General features: G+C 42.1%; 1 protein-coding gene across 6 annotated transcripts in view; it reads right to left on the reverse strand.

The window, feature by feature from the left end:
- LOC132837036 (histone acetyltransferase KAT6A-like) overlaps positions 1 to 23836 on the reverse strand; it is a 292136-nt gene that overhangs the window by 159113 nt on the left and 109187 nt on the right. The window lies entirely within an intron of this gene.

Raw genomic sequence — 23836 nt, forward strand, 5'->3', positions numbered from 1 at the left:
CTTATCTTAATCCATGGAATCACCATCATTGGAGAAAGTCAGGTCTCAGTCAACATGATCTCAGGTTTGGAATAGTTATTCAACAGCACAAGCTAAAAACAAGCATAAAACATCAGGACAGTGGCTAACTTCAACGGGTTGAAAAAGAATTGGATTCAGGTGAATTGGAATCAAAAAGCAGTCAGCAGTGGGTTTCCTCCGGGTGCTCCGGTTTCCTCCCACAGTCCAAAGATGTGCGGGTCAGGTGAATTGGCCATGCTAAATTGCCCGTAGTGTTAGGTAAGGGGTAAATGTAGGGGTATGGGTGGGTTGCGCTTCGGCGGGTCGGTGTGGACTTGTTGGGCCGAAGGGCCTGTTTCCACACTGTAAGTAATCTAAAAACTCAGTCAGTGAAGAATGGAAGACCTTCAAACTCGAGCTCATGGCTACAGCTTGGCATATACCAAGGCGGTTGCAAAAGGAAGAGGATCTGCAATGCTTTGTTATCATCCAGGAAGTAGTAAAAGGTCAAAATTAAACAGAAAGAGAGAGGCTTACGACGATTGGACTTGCAATAATGTACCATAGAACTAAGCTGAATATGAACAACAAAGGCGATACCTTTCATTTTTTCCCATGGGATAAGGGCACTATTGGCCAGTTCAACATTTATTCCCAATCTCAAGTCTCTCAAGAGAAGGTGGTGATAAACTGCCTTCTTGAACCCCTGCAGTATCTGAGGTGTAATTACACCAACAGTGCTGCTTGAAAGATACAGCCAGGATTTTGATCCAAGTGATTTAATTGCACTTTAGTACAACTCAAAGGGAATTTATCGGTGGTCACAGCCCCATCCGCTGACTGCCCTTCTCCTTCCAGGTGGGAGAGGTCACAGACTTGAAAGATGTTGTTGAAGGAGCCTTGATTAATGACTGTCAAACATTCTGCTCATGTTCTATGCTCGTGCCACTGCAGATTGATCATGAAGTGAGTGAACTGGATGCCACCTTAACAGGCTGTTTTGTCCTGGATGATGTGGAGCTTTCTAAGTGCTGCTGGAGCTGCACTCATCCAGGAAAGTGGGAAATATTCCATCTCGTTTCTGACTTGTGTCCTGTCAGTGGTGAAAAATCCACTGGGCATTATCTGCTGCAGGATTCCCTGCCATTGACCTACTCTTGTCGACAGTATTTCTATGACTGGTCCAGTTCAGTTCTGGCCAATGGTAACCCCAGAATGTTCATGGTACAGACTTCAATTATGGTCATGCCAATAAAGGTCATGGGGCAGTGGTCACATGCTGTCTTATTGGAAATGGTAACAACCTGGCACTTGTGTGGCCTGAATGTGACTTTCCACTGATCAGCCCCAACCTGGATACTGTCCAGGTCTGGCAGCATATGGACATGGGCTGCTTCAGTATCTGAGGTGTCACGAGTAGTGCTGAACCCTGTTTGTTTCTGACTGCACATTCCATTTCCCTAAAAACCAAGCCAAGGTCAACTGAAGATGGCCGAGCCTTGGACACGAGCATAGTGTTGACCTGGAGCAGGGATCTTTAACCTTCAACAATCACAACCTCCTTCTTTTGTGTGGGACATGACTTCAACTGGTGAAAACACCCCTTTCCCCCCCACCCCCCAAAATATCTACAGGGTCCAGTTTTGGAGAGTTATTCCTGCCGTCCTGTCAAATGCTGCCTCGATATCAAGGCACTCATTTCTCCACATGAATGAAACTCACTTGCCTACATTTGGACCAAGGCTGTCATAGGTCTCGAGCTGAGACCTTGTGGATCAGTAACGGAGCATTACTAAGCAGGTCTGTTCTCCCAGTGTTACTTGATAGTACTATCAACAACACATTGATGTATGGTGAGAGTAGACCAGTGGGGCAGTAGACCTGGGCAATGTTTCATATTTGTGGGTAGATGTTAGTGTTGTCGCGAAACTGAAACAGCACACATGCAGGGGCGAGTTGTAGCTCCTCGTGGAGTATGACTTCAGTACAGCTGTGATGTTGTCAGGATCCAGTCCCTTCGCAAGAGTCATATTGCCAGCCATTTCTGGTATCAGTGGCATGAATCAAATTCACTGAAGATTGGCATATCTGATGACCTCAGGAAGAGATAGTGATGGAAGAGTAGCTGATGGCTTAATATTTATTCCATGCTTTGTGAAAATTAAGTACCGTACCCTTTTTAGCAAAATTTAAGGCAACGGATGAAAGCAACAGCGTCAACATAGACAGAAATTTGCCTCAGGATAAAAAGCAGACTCCAGTGGTGAATGAGTGTTTTTTTTTCCCCCCAGAAAGGATGGGAGTGTGCAACAGTGATCCCTTTTGTTTGGTATTAAGGCCACTGATCTTTAAGATATGCAGCGTGGAATTAAATGGCAAAACTGTAACAGAGGAGCAGACCCAGAGGGGTTTTGTTTTTCCACAAGTCCATGAACACGACAGAATAAATTGAGACGGCTGAGCAAAAAAAAAAAGCAGGTTTCTGGCTTTTTTAAGAGACCAGAGAACAAAATCAAGAAAGGTACACATAAACACGGTTTAAATCAGCGAGAATGTTGAATTCTACAGAAGACACCATACTTCAGGAATAACACAAGACTTTCGCAAGGGTAAAAAGCGGATTTACAATCTCCGTACCAGGCACTAAATTGCAGCTCTCTCTGACTCAGTTGAGAGTTGGGAGTTGTTTCCTGTCGAGCAAAGAAAGCTGCAGAGAGCTTTGACAGTGGAGCTCAAAATCATCCAGAATTCCATTGAAGCAAACAAGAACAACACAAGATCCCAAAGCAACAAAACAAAACTTTTTAAAAAAACAATACACTTACGATCTGCAATATATTCCTTGGGGTGGGGTTTCCTGAGTTAACACAAGAAACTCTCAAAAGAAAATTGCCCGAGTACAAAGTCTTTTCCCAGGATAGGGGAGCCCCAACTCGAAGGCCACGGTTTAAGGTGAGAGAAAAAAAGATTGAAAAGGGGACAAAGTAACAAGTTTTTATACAGAGGCTGTGCATGTATGGAACAAGCTGCCAGAGGAAGTGGTGGAGGCAGGTACAATTCTAACATTTAAAAAGGCATTTGGGCAGATACATGGAGAGGAAAAGTTGAGGGATGTGAGTCGAACACAGGCAAACGGGACTAGTTCAGTTTAGGAAATCTGGTCGGCATGGATGAGTGGAGCTCCTTGTACACTTCAATGATTCTATGACATTTAACTGAAAAAATGATGCAGAGGCACAAGGGGTCAAATAGTCACATCTCATGACCTAGGCGAAAGTGAGGACTGCAGATGCTGGAGATCAGAGTCTTGATTTGAGTGGTGCTGGAAAAGCACAGCAGGTAAGGCAGTATCTGAGGAGCAGGAAAAACAATCGACATTTCAGGCAAAAGCCACTGACCAGCAATGAGGCTAGGAGTCTCTGGGGTGGAGAGATAAATGGTAGGGAGGGGGGCTGGGGAGAAGGTAGCCAAGAGTTCAATAGGTGGGTAGAAGTCGCAATGAAGGAGGGTGGAGCGGATAGGTGGAAAGGAAGATTGGCAGGTAAGCCGATGTGGCTGTGGTAGCAAGTCTGTTTCAGGACATGGTTGAAGAGCTTCAGGGCAGAGGAGAGAGCTCATGAGCTGCCATTCTAAGAATCCCACTTGTAAACCTAAAGACTGACTGAAACTACACTATCAGTCTCTCAATTTGCAGTCATGAAGTGAATGAAAAGAACATGTCAGGATCCAGCGTTGCAAAAATACTCGACATATATCTGTGACTGCAATCTCATGCTATAATAGAAAATGCAGACCATCAGAATATGGTCAGGCGATATCCAACCTCTTGGAAGTGGGAGGTGTAAAGTTAATCTATAGGATAGGTCTTATGGCTGCTTCAATCTTCGAAGAGGCTCATTCCACGCAGTGGTGGCAACTTCTGTCTGACTTCCACCTTCTGCAGAGGACCAAACAAAAACTTGCTTTCTGAAAATGTACGCCGAGCAGATGGACACTGCTTATTTCTTCATGTAGAGTAACAAGTTAAAAGCCACGATGATCAAAGCATGCCTGAACTCCTGTCAAGGAAACATTCTGGCAATTATGAATCCCAGTCACGAAACAAAGCCCTTTCAAGTCTGAGAAGGAAGGAGGTAAAATAGATAACATGAGTATTAATTAAAACAGGATCATCAAACACAACACTCAGACCAAACATTGTCAACGCTAAGGGACTGTTTGGGTTTTCGAAAGGGTAATTCCCACAAGTGAGGTGCAAATTACTATTGGCCTCACAAGTAGGAATTCAGATAAAAAGTAATCTCAGACCTCCACGAAGTTGGCTGAAAATAGCAATGTTTAACTGAGAAGTTTATTTCTCACTGAGTTGTGAAATCTCAACCATCAAAACCAGGAGGTGTTTGCAGCCACTGATCAGTAAGCACACTATTCCAAAAGATGCCAATGAAACATGACATACAACCATGCATCTGTCAATAATCTATAATCAGTTCACCTTGTTTGCAGCCACACGTTCAAAATTGCACCTTCTCAGGTGAACTAAGTGAAATCTCATCGTTATTCATGGTTATATTTTGTCATACAATCAGGACGAAGACTTAAGTGGCCACAAAGTCCCTTGACAATAAATTATACAGGATTGAGAGCAGAGAAAAACACGTCATTGAGCAACTTCATCCATACCGGTGTTTATGCCTCATTGTATCTCCTCCCAGCCTTTCCTTATCTTAATCTATCAGAACCGTCTATTTCACTCCTCCTCATACGTTTGTATAACTTTCCCTTAAACACACCAACACTGACACCATTCTCTGTGGGAGCGAGTTCCATATTCTCACCATATCCAAAAGATTCTTCTAAACACCCAACTGAGTTTCTTATAATGTTTGTTATGGTCTCAACTAATTTCTGGGCAGTCAGATCCTTGACTGAAATCAGGCTCAATGCACCATTTTTTTTTAAATTAAAAGGTGGCCTTTCACACATGCCACAGATTTTACCAATATAAGTTTATTGAGCAAAAGAAATGATAGAATAGAATAAACCAAGATATTTGCACACAATTCAATTTTAGAGATTTCCAAACACAGCAAAACATGATATTTCATCTGCCCCATTTTTTACAGTAGGAAAGAAATTTCAGTTTTCTGCTGTCACATCTGCAGGTTTGACTGAATTGCTAGTTTCCAAGTCTTGAGTCTCTCTCAGCTTCTTCCTTGAGGGCCAAGACAACAGAGCTTTAATCTTCTCAGCTTCAAATGATGTTTCAGGGTTCGAACCAAACACTTCTTGTCTGGAACTTGCAAACTAAACACAGTCAACAAGGTCATGTGATTCAAACCTTTCCAAACTCACTTTGTTCCATGAAAACTGAGTTCTTTCTCAGCGTTCTGTGAATTGAAACTAAAAGCTACCCAAGCGATGGATGCTTCCTCAAGCAAAACTAAAATCATGATTCTTCTGAAAGCAAGCCAATTCTTTTCAATATTTCCTGGATTCACTCATAAAAGTTTCTCAAATGAATACAAATTGCTGTTAGCATTTCAGGAACTCTCTCTCTCTCTCTCTCATATTGGTTAAAATACCATGGTTCCAGAAATACAGACTGGTAAATCATTAAACTCCCTGTCGCACAAGTCCAAACCCACATGTTATGAGTTCAAAACTCAAACACTTCAAGTCATTAAAAATAGATAAAATCACATACCTTAGATTGCCTTTAGTTCGGTTCTTCCACAAAATGTTCTCCTGATATAAACCTCCAATAATTTTAAACAATTCTTTGAGATTCTGTTACCATGTCCTTTTCGCAAGAGAAAACCAGCCTGTGAATCTTTCCAGATACATAACCTCTCAGCTTTCTGATAATAATCCTTCTAAGTTTTCTTTCTACACACTCCAGTGTCTCTATATCATTGTTATAGTTATCAGATGGAGACAAAACTGAATGGTGAAACACAGGCTCAACTTGGATTTAGAATAATGTTCCAAACATTCACCTTTACCACTTCAGAAATCAAGCCAAGTGCAAGGTTTGTTCCTTTTTAAATAGCCCTGCTAAACTCTAAGGCAATGTTCGGTGACTATTATCCTCATAGTCACACATCCCTTTGATCCTCAACTTCACCAAGTTCCCTCTCATTTGGAAATGCATCTATTAAGCACCACAGACTTGATCATTTGCCCAATGGCAGCAAGAAAGAGAACCCAGTCTGGAGATGCTAAAGAAAAGGAGCCACCATCTGTGAACTGAAGAAGTTGGATAATGCATTGCAAATCACAGGAGTTTCTGAAAGACAGAAAGCTTCCTGAGCACAATTTCAGACAATTATTTATTTGATGTAATTTGACTTTCGATATTCCAGCAGAAGTGCAACAGGAAACAGCTATGCTCAAGCGAGGCACTGAGTAGAAGGGCTCACGTACAAAGTAGCAAGTAGGAGGGAAGCTGCAAACAGGAAGGTCAGCAAGTCTCAGACAGAAAGCAGCAAGCAACCGAATCAGTGTTATCAAGTGGAACTTGGAGCTGATGAGGTCAAAGCAGACTGATAAAGTAGGTTTTCAATGTACAAATTACAGGTTGAGAACATACCCACCCTAAATGCAAGGTTTTGTTTCAGAAAATAATTTTCATTGAGCATGTTTTTTTGTTGAACAGGCTGCTTTGAAGGTCATGATAAGATCGATACAAGTGGGATGGCTTCATTTAGAGGATCTTGGGTCCAATCCATGTGCGCCAACCAGACATCCCAATCTGACCAAAAACCGTTTGCCAGTACTTGGCCCATATTCTTCTAAACCTTCCTATTCATATATCCATCCAGATGCCTTCCAAATGCTTTTATTGCACACACCTCCACCACTTCCTCTGGCGGCTCTTTCCATTCATGCACCACCTTTTGCGTGAAAAGTTACCCCTTCGGTCCTTTTTTATGTTTCCCCTCTCACCTTAAACCTCTGCCCTCTAGTTTTGGACTCCCTTCCTCTCCCCATCCCCCAACCCCAAACCAGGGTAAAGACCTTGGCTATTCACCCTATCCATACCTCTTGTAATATTACAAACCTCTGTATGGTCACCCCTCAGCCAGTGGCACTCCAGGGATAACATCCCCAGTCTATTCTGTCTCTCCCTAGAGCTCAAACCCTCCAATCCTGGCAACCTTCTTCAAAGTCTTTTCTGCACTATGGCAATTTTAACAACATCCTTCCTACAGAGGGGTGACCAGAATTCTAAGCAGCATTCTGAAAGTGGCCTCACCAACGTCCTATACAGCCACAACATGATATCCCAACTCCTTGGCTTAATGAAGGCAAGTGTGCTAAACACCTTCATCACAACCCTGTCTACCTACAACTCTGCTTTCAAAGAACTACATGCCTGGACCTCGAGATCTCTGTTCAGTAACATTCCTCCGGACCATAGCATTAAGTGTATAGATCCTGCCCAGGTTTGTCTTCACAAAACGTAACACTTTGCGCTTGTCCGAAATGAACTCCGTCTGCCACTCCGCATCCCATTGGCCCATCTGATCAAGATCCCATTGTATTCTGAGATAATCTTCTTGGTGTTCACTGCACTCCCTGTTTTGGTGTCATGTGCAAACTTACTAACCATACTTCCTATATTCAGATCCAAATAATTGATATAAATGACAAAATGATTACTGTAAAGCAACTTGAGATATTCCGAGATGGCGAAAAATATTGTGCGAATATAAGCTTCCTTTTGATCAGACTGAGTTTCTGAAAGAACCCAGACCATCACGATGCTGCACAATTTTTTAAACTGATGAGCTCATTCATAAATTTGAACTTTCTTTCGTCACCCAGTTTTTCTAGTTAATCTGTTCAGCGATGTTATGACATCTCTGAAGCATGTGAGATCTGAACCCACCCCACCCAGTCCAGAGGCTGGGGACACTACCACTGGACTACAAGAGAGCCCCTACATTTGGATGTGTTTCAGTTGGGTACAATCAGATTTGGTTGGTCAGTGGGTCTATGAAGAGCAAGACAGAATCTTCTTTTATCACTTTGCGTGCTAAGTCATTCATGTTATCTCATTATTGTTTAGAAACTTCAGTCCAAAGGTGTGGAAAAATGGATTTTATCTAACAGCTCTGAAGGGTTATTTTGAAAAGGGGTCAGAAAACCATTTTTGACTGGTGGGCTAAAGACAGTACTTCCAATAAATCACGGGACTGTAGCTAAATGATTAGCAAGCCCCTCCCTGGCGAGCTAACTGCTGACTTCAACTTGAGCTTTCCAAGCCAGAGAAGGGGACCAGATGGACAGTAAAGTGATTGTGTCACATTGCCGCTGAGGTGTTGTGATTAGCACTCGTAGCTGAGGGAGAATTCCCAAACTGCTTTGGATTAATCACCAAAAGGAGAAGACTGCAGAGCTGTCAAAGAGAAAAGATCTCCTATAAGGATCTTGGGGACACAAGTTGAAGAAATAAATGTTAAAGTGCAAGTGAGCAACATTAGCTGCTTCTGAGGAAATGGCTTTAATTGAATAGGATCGGATGATTTATTGCCATCTACATTTTACGGTGAATAACGCAGTAATATTCAGCAAAATGCTTCAAATGTCACCACAAACCAGTGCCATTTTAAATAGTTTAACTATAAAAATAATTAACAGATATTGTTGAAAGAGATTCGTTTTCTGCCACCTCAGCCACAAGTCCCGAGTCAGCTCACCAACAACACCTGTACCACCATTACCCACACTGGACCATCAGTGGCAGGCGCCATCTCTTCACTGCTGGGCCCTGTGGTGAACCCAGACTCGCCCCACAACCAGGAGTTCCTGACTCTGCTACCACTTGCCAATAACCAGGAGCCCCTGCTCCAGGTGTGCCACAACCACAACCAGGAACCCCGGGCTCCACAGCCACCTTGATGGGGTCAGGAATCTCTGCTCTGGGCAAACCACACTGCTGCTACTCCGTCAAGGCCAAAAGTCCCCGCTCTGCTCCGACTGCAACCAGGAGTCCCTGGCACCACTGCCAAGCCAGGCCACAGCCTTGACAAGAGTCTTGCTCCAGCCGCCCTCCTCTGAGATGCCACCTTGCCAGCACCGCCATCTTGCTAAGTCCACTGCCAACTATGATCACTTGATGAGCTTTGTCAATGATGCCAGCCCCCAACGCCGGGAGCACATCCTTGCTGCCACTGCCTTCAGGCGAAGTTCGCGTTCACTGCCACCACCTCAAACTGCCAGAAGGCTGCTGCCATTCCATGCATGGTACGCTCTTGCTGCCACGCCATAGTCACCAGTTCACCCACCAAAAAAAACTCCAAACAAATGAAAAATCAACAATAAAAAGAGAAAAAGAGCAAAGTAAAAACAAAAGAAAGCAAGCAGATGGAAGCGCATGAGCGCCAAACTCAAAAGCCGACACACAGCCCAGCTTGTCCATTGCCATCTTCATTCAGATCATTCCGTGTTGATTAACTCAAGACAATAGTACAGTAAATGCATAGATTTGCTGAAATGAAACCAATTCCAGCTCAGCCAGCCAGAGAAGGAGCTTTGGCTTGGAGACAGGCTTGTACTTTCACTGCCAGTAAGGTTGCTGAGGGTTATAACGGTTTTATCTTTCTGCTTGATGTTTGTCCAAAGACCATTCCAAATTCTTATATCGTGTAACATAGTTCAGTAATGCAATCAGCTTTTGTGTTCTTTTGTTTCAAGTACATTGGGAGCTTTTACAACCATGTTCAGTGATTTACCAAATTTTTTTTTAAAAACCTGCTGACCTGTTAAACCAAATTTCACTCAGAGCACTGACATGCCCAATATCAGGTGTGATCATCCAGCATGTCTAAACAAAGGCAAACAGTTCTTTGTTCCAATTAGTGGCATTCATTTGCACATTTTCTTGGTATTTGTGCACATCCTAAATCATTTTTCACTTGAATGGGGAAGTTTAAGACAACATTACCTTCCCACCTAGAGCTGCATCTTCCAAATAAGATAAACCCTCCCACTGTTCTTACCAACCTCACATTTATCTGGACTAAAAGTCATTTGCCAAGAATTTCTCTATTCTACAAATTCATTCATATCTTTCTGCAGTCCTCCACACAGTATTGATTACCTCCACAAATTTCCAAATTCTTTCCCATACCAGGGTGCAAATCGGTCCTGCAAAGCCAACAGTGGTCTGAGCACTCATTCTGGTCGAACACCATTTCCACCTTCGTCCACTCTGAGTGACTACCCTTTCCTCCCAGTCTCTGTTTCTCATCTTGAAGATAACAAACAATCCATTCTGACCCAACTCCTTAATCGTTAGTGTAATGTGGACACCTCATTTAACAACAGTGTGAACATTCAGACAAATCACATTGCACTGCATTGCCTTTGTCTCCTCTGTTACCTCCTCAAAGACGACTGAACTAAAACACAAATTTGACAGTCGTACCCTCAAAATAATTCGTGTTTAATTCTGGGCATCATACTTTAGGAAGTAAGTGAAGGCTTTGGAGACGATAAAAGAGAAACTGTACAAATTCTTTGGAGAAGAGATTGTGGAATATGTGAAACAATTCAAGAAGGTGGGTAGAGCAGAGAAGGTCAAGAGGAGATCTGATAGAGGTGTTTAAAGTCAGGTGGAGTTCAGATGGAGAAAATAAAGGGAAAGTATTCCAGTTGCTGAATTGCCGATTGGCAGAGGACACAGCTTTGAGAGATTCGGACAAGTTTTAAGAGGTGACAAGAACCAATGATCTAGCACAACAAAAGTTTTAGATTCACAGTCAGCAGCCTGCTACAACGACAGATGCAGACTCAATAGTCTCCTTCAAAAGCCAACCGGATAAAGACTTAAAAGAGAAATAAATGCAGTGATGTGGAACAAAAACCAGCAAAGGAAATTCTTCCGATGTACCAAAACAAACGTAACATCTTGCATGAACAACTTCTGTGGTAGAGCAGGCCAAAGTGTCCAATGCCAAGACTGTCAGTCCAGCAGTATAACTTCCAACTGCATGCTGAGATCACACGGACATCCTGACATCTTGACAGCCCCACACTCAATGACTGTCCTTCAATGTCACTTGCTCCACACCCCTACCCCAGACAACTTGACCAACCACCTCAGCTCTTCCTGATACAACTTCAGCACAGACCTCCCACCTTGTGGATCCAACTGTTCAATCAAACATGACCCAATTCACAACCTAACCTCGTGCACCTGGTCCAACCTGCAGATGTGCCAGACCCCACCTGCTACTCTACCATAACGCCAACACAGTAACCGGGAAAACAGGATCAACAGGCCATTCAGCCATTCAAACTTGCTCCAGCATTCAACAGAATCAGAGCTGATGAGCCACCTCTGTACCATGTTCTCATTTTTTCCCCATACCCTTTGATTCTTTTCACCTGAAAAACTAAATTTAACTCTTTCTTGAAAACAATGTTTTGTCCTCGAACACTTTCTGTTGCAGACATTTCTACAGGCTCATCAATCTCTGACTGAAGGAATCTCTCTTCATCTCGGTCCGAACTTGCCTCTCCTTGGAAGACAGAGCTCTGGGTTGGGGCTCCCAGCCATCTTTGCTGCATATAGTCTGTGCAGCCTTGTTTAAATTTATGTGTTTGTTTGAGATCCATAACCACACACCCCTTTCCCTGCCCCGCCATCGTTCTTCTCAATTTCAATGAATGCAGACACAACCAATTCAGTTTCTCTTCATATGTCAGTTCTACCACCACACAAATCAGCAAACCTTCAATGCAGCCTCTCCACAGCAAGATCATCCTTTCTCAGTTAAGACAACCAAAACTCAATCCTGTCCTGCTGCAATTATACACTGCTATTCTTCTCCTTGAATCTCCTGAAGGTAAATATCACATTTATCTTCTTCACCACCTGCTGCATCTGCGTGCTTATTCATAGCAACTGATGTACAGACACCAAAGTCTTGCTACATCTCTCTCTTCCCCAATCCCTTCCCATTCAGGTAGCAGTTTGCTTGTTTTTCCTTTCAAAGTGGACAACCTCACATTTATCCACATTATACTTCATCAACCCTGCATTCGCCCACTCACTCAACTTGTCCAAACCTCAAGTTGAGAGAAGAGGAGAGGGAAGGATCTCTGCATTCTCTCACAATTCACCTCTCATCCAACTTTGTGCCATTTGCAAACTTGGAGATAATAATATATATAGATCAGGAACTAAATGTAGTATCAAGAGCAGGATTCAGTACCTCAATAGTCTGCCACTTAGAAAAAGAAGCACTTATCCCTACTTGGTGCCAAGGAGATTTCTATCCGTCAATCCACTGCCCCCAGTCCGACATGCTTTACACTGACATGCAAATCTGTAGTATGGGACCTTATCAAAAGCCTTCTGAAAGTCCAAGTAAACGACACTCACAGGCTCCCCCTTATTAACTCTACAAGTTACATCCAGTAGATTTCTCAAACATGATTTTTCTTTCATAAACTGATTCAACCATTACCGTACTTTCTTTTCATTTACCTCAACCTCCACCCCCTTGCCCACTCATTCACCAGGAAACACTAAACAATATTGATGGTTAAATTAGAAAACTAAATTAAACCTATAACAAATACTCATTTTAACGTTTATGATTTGGAGGTGACAGTGTTGAACTAGGGTGTACAAAGTTAAAAATTATACAACACCAGGCTATAGTCCAACAGGTTTATTTGAAGCAATAGCTTTCAGAGCACTGCTCCTTCATCAGTTGGTTGTGGAGTAGAAGATTGTAGGACACAGTTAAAAATCACACAACACCAGGTTATAGTCCAACAGGTTTATTTGGAAGCACTAACTTTTGACGTGCTGCCTCTTCACCACCTGATGAAGAAGTAATGCTCTGAAAGCTAGCACTTTCAAATAAAACTGTTGGACTATAACCTAACGTTGTGTGATTTTGAACCTTATTCTAATGTCGACATGCAAAATGTTTGGAAGAAAAAAAATTACTCCATTTACTATTAGCCAAGTACACACTGAAAAGAAGCCACGAAGGATTACAAACCAGCTGAAAAATGCAACGTAAATTTCAAATAACTTCCTCTGCAGTTGAAATCCCTATGCTGGCTGCTTCTGTCTTTAAGATTTTCCTTGCTCCATCATCAACACAGGGGAGTGGCCTCACTTCCCCAAGGCCTACCAAGCTTATGGCAATGAAGGTTCCAGTGAGCAGTCAGAAGACAGGGCATCCGGCAACTGAATGTGTAGTTTTCCCCTTGATTGGCATTGGTCAGAACATTCCCAATGTCAGTCACAAGTTCTGGGCCCATTCACAATTAAAACAAGCTCAGGACTTCAAACAACCAGGTCTTGCAAGTCTCAATTTTTTTTTCCATAAATATACATGAATCAGAGAAAGGACAATCTAAGCAAGCTGCTCAAACTGGATGTCGTGGAGAGCAGTCTCAAAAATATCTTCCATTTTTCCCAAACAACTTAGAACATAGAACATCGCAGCACAGTACAGGCCCTTCGGCCCTCAATGTTGCACCGACCTGTAAAACCAATCTGAAGCCTATCTAACCTACATTATTCCATTCCCATCCATATGCCTATCCAATGACCATTTAAATGCCCTTAAACTTGGCGAGTCTACTCCTGTTGCAGGCAGTGCGTTCCACACTCCTCCTACTCTCTGAGTAAAGGAGCTACCTCTGATATCTGTCCTATATTTATCACCCCTCAATTTAAAGCTATGCCCCCTCGTGCTAGCCATCACCATCTGAGGAAAAAGGTTCTAACCCTCTGATTATCTTCTATGTCTCAATTAAGAAACCTCTCAACCTTTTTCTCTCTAACGAAAACAGCCTCAGGTCCCTCATATTTCTTTCCACGATACCAGGTAACATTCTCGTAAATCTCCTCTGAACCCTTTCCAAAGCTTCCACATCCTTCCTGTAACGTGGTGACCACAACTGTCCGTGATACTCCAAGTGTGGCTGCACCAGTGTTTTGTACAGGTGCAGCATGACCACATGGTTCAGAAATTCAACCCCTCTCCCAACAAAAGTTAGCACATCTTAAGCCTTCTTAACAACTCTGTCAATCTGGGTGGCAACTTTCAGGGATTTATGTACATAGACACAGATTTCTCTCTGCTCATCTGCACAACCAAAATCTTACCATGAGCCCAGTACTCTTGATTCCCGTTGCTCCTTGCAAAGTTGTTCACCTCACACTTTTCCGCATTGAACTCTGTTTGCCACCTGTCAGCCCAGATCTGCATCTTATCTATGTCCCTCTGTAACCTACAATATCCTTCCGCATTGTCCACAACTCTACTGACCTTAGTATCATTCACACATTTATTAACTCTCTTTCAAATTCCTCAGTAGTTTGAAATTCACTAAAGTACTAATGAAGGAGTGCTGCACTACTGAGAAATGTTACCTTGGGAAGGGCACAATGAATTGAGGTCTCGTATACCTTTTCAGGTACATGCAAGAAATCGCATGCACCATTTCACTGAGAAGAGGGTCTCTCTTTCTAATTGTCCTCATCGATATATGCTCAAGCAATACAAAATTGCATTCACATCCTGCTTTTCACACCTTCCAAACAAACAAAACTATCTGAAGTGCAGTGGTGATACCAGTAATCTGATCACTGTCACATGGCTCTTAATGGGGCCTTCTGTGCACAAACTGAATGTCCCATTTCATTGAGTGCAGGAGAATTTCAGATCTACTTTGTTAGCTGTGAAGCCCTTTAGAAATGTCCTCAAATTGTCAAGTGTACAATGGCTGTTCAGCACCAAGTCCTCTTTGGATTCCTTCTACTCAAGTACAAGCACATTCAAAATAACTCAAATCTGGGTCGAGTCTCCATCAATGCCAGAATGGCTATCTTCTAAATGCCATGGTTTTAGGTGGGGAAAGCATCTCATTGCCATCTCGTTCACAGAGATAGGAAACTTAGTCACATCCTGCCACTCCCTGGCAACCTGTATTCACCCATCAGTGTCTTTACCACATTTACTCATTATCCTTCTCTGTTTGTGTACTCTATTTGTCACAACCTCAGAGAAACTTTAGATTGTAATTTTGGTGGGTTTCAGTGGACCATTGAGAACAGACCTAAAGTCTGGGGAGCTTGTAAATCTGTACAATTAACACATTTCAAATGTTCAACAAAAACACCAGGTGCTGGAGAAGTCTGGATCAGGCAAGAAGCAGAGTTCATGTTTTGATTCCAGTGAACTTTCATTACAAAACAAAATAGCTGAGGTAAGGGAGAGAGGGGGAAAGGAAAGAAAAGCAACAAGGGTGTGGGGCAGCAAACCAAATGACCAGGAGTACCCCATCATTTTTCTGGGAGGGATGGAAGAGATCTAGGCAGTGGTGCAAAAAATGGGTTATACACAGCTGAGGGCCCTATTAATCACAGTGGTGGGGAACCTTTAGTTAAGGAAAAAAAGATGAACATTTCTGAAGTCTCCATACTGAAGGTAGCATCGTCATAACAAATTCAACAGAGGAGGAGGAGCTGGGGCAATGGGATGGAGTCTTTACAGGAAGCAGTCCCGGAGTCCTTACAGCCAAGCTAAATATGAGAGTCAATGGGCGCATTATACATCGTGATGGATAACTTATCTCCAGAAAATGAAAACAGGGATGTCAAGGACTTGGAGAGGAACCAGAAATGGACCAGGTGAACATGACACCAGGATGGAAAGTAACAATGATAAACTTTTTTCAATTCCACATGGAAGAAACAAGCACCATTTATTATGTCATTGATATATGTGAGAGAGAGAGAGAGAGAGAGCGAGAGAGAGAGCGAGAGACAGACAGACGGCTATCTGGGGAGACAAACCGTTGATCTGACAAAAGGTGAGAGGAGTGAAAGGAGAATTTGTTCAAAGTGAAGGTACACTTAGCCAGGCAGAAGAGCATGAAAGGTGGATGGGGATGGCTTCTTCAGGAAGAAGTAAAGAGCCCTCGGACCATTCTGATAGGCAATGGGCATGAAGTGGGTCGGTATGTCAGTGATGAGAGAAAATGGCTGGAGTCAAAATTCGGAATTGCAAAACTGACATAAATCTGCCATTCTTGGGACACTCTAAGGGGGAAGTGACTCGACAAAGGGAGAGAAAATTGACTCAAGGGAGGAAAAAAAAAGTTTGTTTTATATCTGAACAAAAAATAAACAACTGCAGATGTTGGAAGTCTGACCAAAACAGAAGTTTCTAGAGAAATTTAGCAGGTCTAGCAGAATCGGTGGAGAGAAAACAGAGTTAACATTTTGTGTCCAGTTCTGAAGGGTCACAAGACCTAAAATGTTGACTCTGCTTTCTCTAAACAGATGTTGCCAGACCTGTTGGTGTTCATCTTGCATTTTAATTTTTTGTTCCCATTTTCTCTCTCCATGTTCTCAATTTTCATCACCACTTACCCTGCCTCCCCTAGCTCACATCATGATAAATAGTCTAGCGAGTATCTTCGAGTCTGACAAAGGGGCAGTGGACCTGAAATATTAACTCTGGAGGTGTTGCCAAACTTGACTTTTTCCAGCAGAGTGTGTGTGTGTGTGTGTGTGTGTGTGTGTGTGTGTGTGTGTGTGTGTTTCGGATTTCCAACGTTCACAGATTGTTGTTTTTACTTAAGAACAAAATCTATCTGCTCCAATTACTGATTGAGTGAAAAGACTGGTCAACAGAACTTCCTGATACCAAATCCACAGAGGCTAATTTTGAATCCTGCAGAAATCTCTTTCAAGCAGATTAGCTGGACTAGGTAAGAAGTTTCATCAGCAATTCACAAGCATTTACACCTTACAATCAATAATACATGACCGGTGTATAATGTTCCATCATTTTTTTGGCAAACATGGAATCCTGTCCAAGAAGAAAGGGAAAGAAATGTCTGTCAGTCAACCGGCTTCATCACTGCTGTTTTTACAGGTCTGAGTCATCCTAATGATACTTTTTTAATATGGACAGCAAACTCACCCCATCCATCATGCAATGACATCAACAGCACATGTGGAGTTCCAGTGGAGCAACTCCAAAACAAAGACAGCAAAGTCAAGGCACCAGCTTTGAGAGTGGGAAGAAAACTGGTTGTCCCTTTTAATATTCAACAGGATTTTTGGTGCTATCCCAAGACTAATCTACACAGTCCTTATCACTTGTCTGTGCATCTTCAGCCCAACTTCAATCTTACCTCCACCCAGCATGATGCTGCTGATTACATAGTGAAGCATTATTACGAAAAAGACAGAAGAGACAAAAACAGAAATTGCTGGCCAAGTTCAGCAGGCCTGACAGCATCTACGCTGAGAAATCAGAGTTAACATTTTCGGTGAAGTGACTGTTCCTCAGAAAACACACATATCTACTCTGTTTTGACACGAATACAGACAACCAAATCAAATCAGTCAGCTCCCCAACTCTTTATTTGCAACACAAGAATCACAACACAACACTAAAATCAAAATATCAATGACCCTCAAACTTGACCACAATACTTCTGAACCAGAATCACAATTTTAAGACAAGTTTAAAACTGGCCAGCTCCCTCTCTAACACTCCACAATGTGTAACAGGCACTTGGAATAGTATCCAGCTTGGATTCTGAAGCCACCAAGGCATACTAATAGCTTCCGGGAGGTTCAGAGGTATATTCATTTAGTACCTATAACTAAGAATCTATTCTGTGAACGTCCAGTGAGTTGATCATGGGAGGAAATCAGGGAGCAAGCAAACCTCTATCCCGGAGCTTTTGTCGGCACAGCCCTGCTGACTTACAGTTCAAATTTTGGTTTCTCCCAGATTTAAAAAAACACTAGACGTTCTTTGAAGAATTGACAATTGAACCGGATATACCGGAGAAATTTTTTGTTAAGCACTGAATGCAAATCAGTGTGTGGCCATCAATCAGAATTTTCATCTTCAAGTGTCACAGCGCAGTAGGATTCAGTTTTTCAAATAATTATTTTGCATAATTGATCAAATTTTAACAGATAATTTCCTTTGCTTGCCTTTATCATGTTGTCAGTCATACCTACCTTGCAAGTGAAAACTCAATTTGCACTCAATATTTGGTTAGAACTGGCCAGAGGTAATCACTGGGGTAAAACACAATAGCTCGCAACCTCTCCATCTCAGAGAGAAGCAGCTCATGCCCTGTTTAATGATTACAAATGCCCCACCCATACATCTGTGATAATGCACAATATAGTGCTGATTGTCATAGTTATCACATATTATCTATTAAATGATAGTCAACATTATGCACACTGTTTTTATCGTTCAGGTTCGAATCTTGTCAATGTTTTTCTTCCTTTTCAACTTGATGTTTGAGCTTTTCCACCCATGCTCTTAAATTACAGAATCAGTATTGAAGATAACCTTCCTTCAACATGGAAACAATTAAAAGGCATTAGCCCCATGACACGATAATCAATCAACAGCCACAGGTAAGGTGCGCAAAGACTAAAGGTTTGCTCATGTGGTGCCATTACTTAAGAAAGGTGGTAAGACAAAGTCAGAGAACTATTTTCTGGGTGAACAAGTTGTTGGAGGGGATTCTGAGCAACAGGATTTACATGTATTTGGAAAGGCAAGGACTGATATGGGATAGATTTTGTCCATGGGAAATCATGATCCCCTAAATTGAAACAGTCTTTTGTAGAAGTGCCAAAGATGATTGATAAAGGCAGAGTGACGGACATTGTTGAACCCTTCCTTAAGTCATACAGACTAGTTTTCACATATAAACTGGTTAGCAAGGTTAGATTACATGGAGTCCAGGAAGAACTAGACATTTGGACACATAATTGGCTTGAAGGTAAAGGACAGAGGGTGGTGGTGGGAGGTTTGCTTTTCAGACTGGAGACTTGTGACCAGTCACGTGCCACAGGAATTGGTGTTAGGTCCACTGCCTTTTGTCATTATATAAATGATTTGGATATAGACATAGGAAGCATGGTTACTAAGTATGCAGATGACATGACAATCTGTGGTTTACTGGACAGTGAATAAGGTTATCTCCAAGTACAAGGGGACCTTGATCAGATGGGCTGACAAGTTTAATTCAGATAAATCTGAGAAGCTATGTTTTGGAAAGGCAAATTGGGCAAGACTCGGTCACTTAATGTGACCTTGGAGTACAGGTTCAAAGTTCCTTTAAAGTGGAGTTGCAAGGAAACAGGGTAATGACAAAGGCATTTGGTATGCTTTCCTTTATTAGTCAGTGTGAGAGTAGGGAAGTCACGTTGCTGTTATACAAGACATTGGTTTGGCCATTTTTGGAATACCACATCCAATTCTTACCTTCCGATGACAGAAAGATGTTTTGAAACTTGAAATGGTTCAGAAAAGATTGACAAGGATGTTGCCAGAGTTGAAGAGTTTGAGCGATAGGGAGATGCTGAACAGGCTGGGGCTGTTTTCCCTGGAGCGTCGGAAACTGAGGGGTGACCTTATAGGGGTTTATAAAATCATGAGTGGCATGGCCTGGATAAATAGGCAAGGTCTTTTTCCCCAGGGAACAGGAGTATGAAACTGAAGGGCATGGGTTGAAGGTGAGAGGGGAAAGATTTAAAAGGGACCCAAGGGGCAACTTTTTCACGCAGAGAGTGGTTAGTGTATAAAAGGAGCTGCCAGAGGAAGTGGTGGAGGCTGGTACAGCATTTAAAAGGCATCTGGATGGGTATATGAACAAGAAGCATCAAGGAGGATATGGGCCAAATGCTACTAAATGGGACTCAACCAATTTAGGATATCAAGTTGCCTGGAAGAGTTGGCCTGAGGGGTTTGTTTTCATGCTGTACAATTCGATGGCTTGGCATCAATTCTCCATCCAATGAACAGAACCAGACACACAGCACCCATCAAAATTAGCTGCAGCATCTTTATGCCAAGGCAACATGGTAGTGGCCAAGGCATTTGGGTCCTCAGGACATTACCTGGGTGTCTGGATTAATCATTCTCATGATAACATCACTAGCCATCGCCTCCCCTGGCTATTGAAAAAAAAATGCTGGTTTGCATCTAGCCTTTTAAACAAAAAAAAGGAGAGAGCAGCATGATGAAGGCATCAAATACCTTTACAAGTGCAAGTGACCAGATAGCCCACATGCAGAGTTTTTCTGGAGAGATGATTTACCCCACCAACAGAGATATTGATGCTGTCTCATCGCTAACTGGAGCATCTGTCTGCGATATTTTCAACTGCTCTGGAGGAAAAGAAACGTATCTTTGAAGCTAGCTACATTGTGTACAGCTTCTAATAAAGTCCTTCAGTACATCTACTGAGGTTCCAACTAATAGCTCCAACAGCGTTCAACCAACTCAAAAGTCTCATTTATGCTCCGAGTTGGAAACCGTATCGGACTGGTCATGTCCTCTCAATCACAGAAGAAACCAGGAGCATAATGCAGAATAGCCATTACTCAATTACCTGCTTTCTCAGTCACATTCTGCATGCATTCGCTCATAATAACCTGTGTGGGAGAGCATCCTCACAAGCTTGTTTTAACTTGACCTTCAAGTTTCAATTCCCATTTGGAACAGTGCTCATCAAGTCCAGTCATTTACACAGTATATGATACTTCAATACAACTTCTGTCACTTACACTCAGAAAAACTTTATTCACTCAACTTGAACAGAAGCATCAAATGCTGCAATTCCTGCTGTTTCTGCATTAACTCAGAGACCCCTATCAATCTCTCCTGACTGAAGAGAATCTGTGGCATTCCTCTTTCAACCTAATAGTGCAATCACTCACTCTACTGAAGAGGAAGCTGATCTTTTTAGCTCAATGCTATGACCCCTGGAACACAGTGGTGAATCATTATTGTAATCAGCTCCAACAAACAGTCTGGTACATCAAAACATCATAAAGGGGTGTCTCCGCTCACCAAATTCTTCTCAAATTGCTTTCCATGTGCTGCTGTCAATGCCTTCAACTCCAACCCTCTTTTGTTCCTGCTTCCCTCGGTGTTATTTTTTTCTCTCCCAAACTGTTCCCTCTTTCGTACGAATACCTCTTCCATTCACCTTTCTTACTTTCTGAATGGTCCAATTTACATTCAGAAATTCCTTCAATATGCTGATCCTCAAAAGATACAAGGGGAAGTCTCCTTGCAGCTGGATCAAGACAGTGGCTCACAATCTAACAAAGCTGAAAATCAGAGACTTGGGTCATGAAAAATCTTGCTTATTGGAGTCCCTCAAAGATACAATTTTTGCGTCATCTCTCAAAGATGTAATCAAATGTGCTCGTAACTTTGATCGCTGCAATCTTGATCTTCCCTCCACTGATACACTTCACACAACTTCTCAAAAACTCCACGCCAATTTTCATTGCGAATACTAAATCTTGCTTTCCACGTCTACTTCAACGTTCCCATTTCTCATCAGTATTTCACTCTGTCAAGTCCAAGACCTGAATAGTGTTTCCACGTCTATAAAAGCTCTTCTCAACAGTTCTCTCGCGTTCCTTCCATTTGTTATTTTCGTGAACTTCAGTAATATGGTCCTAAATACTCAACATTTTAAAAGTTCAGATCTGTCATACAATTTGAGCAATTTTTTTCACGTTATCTCCAAACTGGAACACGAGTCAACTCGCTTAATTTCCCCTTACTCCAACAATTTACTGACATTTGCCACACAAGCCTCATGTCAGAAGATCACTGATTTTCCTTAACATTCACTGCTGTGCAACTGCATCAAGTAGGAGAGATAATATCATGTTGCCAAGTGACAACCCACAAATTAGGTACGAACAATCTGTTTGGTGGCTGGATTCAATACTCAGTTATCAACACAAACATAGCACAGGTTATAACAGAGCTTTCTTCAATTGAGAGGTTTCAACAGTTTCTCGGTTCCACTTTCAGATTCAAGCCGACTGCAATAATTATGTGGCAGGAAATTGCTCTGTCAGTGAGGAATTTCACAAAAATTCCCACCTGATCCAACCCCGCCTGGGAAAGGAAAAGCAGGAAAGATGGAAAACAAATGATCAACTATCATTTGACTCCTGAATTCTAAGTGCAAACTTGCCTGCCAACTTTGACATTTCTTTTGACCAAGAGCACCAAGATAAGCACCAAGCACATTTCAGTCACATTCCTGATGAAGGGCTTATGTCCCAAAGGTCAACCCTGCTGCTCCTTTGGAAGCTGCTTGACACACTTTTTGACTCTAATCTCCAGCATCTGCAGTCCTCACCTTCTCCCAAAAAAGCTAACTAGGCAACTTCAGGTTCTTATAGAAGATATTCTCCTCCCTCAGTTTCAGCATTAGATCGAAGAATTGTTCTCAGGTACAGTAACAAAGTGAGATACTTACCACCAACTCTACATCACCATTCTGTACGGCATAAATACACATAGATGTCTCAATTAACATTTTCACCAGAATGTTGTGTATCTGTGACTGGCTGATCAACACACAAATCAGCTTCCTGGTATATAAGGTTGCAACTTGTTTGAAATTTGGGAAACATTCTATTCCCTTTAATCTAAACTCGAATCAAAGACAATGGGCAAAACAAAATTCCAAGTGCATTTGAAGGGAAGTCACAACGCAGATTTCATAAAACATACTCAAAAATATTAGGTTGCTATTTGCTGTCGAATGTGTAGCGTCATGGTCTCTCAGCTGCATTAATGTGCATAATTCACAAAACTTGGCACTGCGTTCCTGCCAGCGAGCTCACAAATTGCTTTCTCACCTCAGAAACAGAAGGTTCAGGGAACCAGCACTGACTCCACAAAATGTATGCAATCCACTTCTGCACGTTATTGAGGACAGGTCCCAGAGGTCAAACTGCAGCCTTTTTGCTAAGACGTTTAAACCAATGCCCAGTTTGCATCTTCCAGTGGATATCAAAGATTATGAAACAGTCTTTGAAAAGCAAGTCCTAACCAAGAGTTATTCACAATGAACAGAATCAAAGACAGAATAAAGGGTCAGTTATCTCAACGTAGTTTGTGGAACCTGCTGAACACAATGTTGCTGCAACATCTGCTTGTATATGGCCATGAATCCATTTCAGAACTAATTCCTTGGCTCTAAAACTACATGGAATGGCTTAAAGACATGAAGAACACACAAGTTACAAACAAAGGAATAGTTTTATTTACGTAATATTTTAGGACAGCGTAAACATTTCTAATAACTAATTCAGCACTTTTACAACACTGTGTTTACATTATCCTCTTTCCTTAAAACAATAGGATTGTTTCTCACCAGGTTAGGAAATAAAATCTCACGCCCTAATTTACAGCCATGACCTCCAATTCATCAAACAAACAACAAGTGTTCATCTCAGACCAACACTGACTCATTCTGTGCAAAAACACATAAATCAATCAAGACAAGGCAGCATCACTGAAGCATGGGCTTGGAGCACACATTCCACTGACATTGTCATGAGTCCAAGTCCATGCTGGCACCCAAGACAATCCAGAAAGGGAGAGTCCTGAAGCTTTCCACAGGTCTGAATGAGCAATTCAGGAGGATTTACACATCCAAATCAGCATCGTGTGCAACCCATCAGATTGCCTTTCACAACGTTAATCATGAGAAGGACAAGTGACGCTGGCAGTCCAAATTTTGTGAGCCATGACAACTTTCTCCCATACCAGATCCCATGCTGTGTAAAGCAAAGAAATAACAAGAAATCTCCAAACATTGCAGTAAGCTTGACCCATGTTGGAACTGATTTAGGCACTGCATTTTCACCTATTAATTACCCACCATCAGAAACCCACAGTGAGCAAGCTCTGAAATTCAACCAGAACATCTTATAGAAATATGTTCAAGGACAAAATAAACACTAAGACTGACAAGAGCC

The sequence above is a fragment of the Hemiscyllium ocellatum genome, chromosome 48 (genome assembly GCF_020745735.1).
Source record: "Hemiscyllium ocellatum isolate sHemOce1 chromosome 48, sHemOce1.pat.X.cur, whole genome shotgun sequence".
Lineage (NCBI taxonomy): Eukaryota > Metazoa > Chordata > Chondrichthyes > Orectolobiformes > Hemiscylliidae > Hemiscyllium > Hemiscyllium ocellatum.